The following is a 611-nucleotide window of genomic DNA, read 5'->3' on the forward strand; positions in this document are numbered from 1 at the left end:
TTGTTTTTGAGCAATTTTATGAATAGCTAAAGTGGCTGGTTGTGTTTGAGACTAAAAGCCTGTTGGAGAATTAGGCTAACAAAGGGTGAAGGTGAAGATCATTAGAGGTTTTAGAGCTGGCTGAGACGGGTTGCTGGGGTTGTGTAACTGTGCCTAGAGGGCGGGGTTCCTGTACATTCCTACTTCACCAGATAACCTGCCCCCAGCACCACTCCAGCTTCTACCAGACAGATGGAACTCTCCAACAAGAAAATCTGCGCAGCCATTCCAACAAGCAGGGTAGGTGAAACTTGAATTGAAATCGCCCCTCTTTACTTTTCGACTCGAGTCCTGATCCTGGAGAGAGGGAAAGAATAGAGGTCATCTAGATTGTCTCTTTCGCGCGCGCGCGCGCACGTCTCCGTTCTAAGAGCTACCTACCTGTAAGAGTTAAAAAGGCGCTATAGAGTCTATTTTGTCTGATACCAGTATCATTACTCCAGCTTTTTTTTTTTTTTTTTTTTTTTTGGCTTTCTTTTCCCTATCCCAATCATTTTCCTCTTCTACCCTCCCCCCACGACCCCCTCCCTCCAACCACCAACAGTTAAAATAATCCACCGCTCAATTTTCGG

General features: G+C 45.7%; 1 long non-coding RNA gene across 2 annotated transcripts in view; it reads left to right on the forward strand.

Moving 5' to 3' along the window:
* LOC102489429 (uncharacterized) overlaps positions 1–611 on the forward strand; it is a 20,717-nt gene continuing 20,106 nt past the window's right edge. For both annotated transcript variants that reach the window (XR_001371301.1, XR_001371302.1), the window contains exon 1: positions 1–279. This is a non-coding gene — a long non-coding RNA (uncharacterized LOC102489429). The remainder of the gene's footprint in view (positions 280–611) is intronic.

This window comes from Tupaia chinensis, unplaced genomic scaffold (genome assembly GCF_000334495.1).
Source record: "Tupaia chinensis unplaced genomic scaffold, TupChi_1.0 Scaffold000690_1, whole genome shotgun sequence".
Taxonomy (NCBI): Eukaryota; Metazoa; Chordata; class Mammalia; order Scandentia; family Tupaiidae; genus Tupaia; species Tupaia belangeri.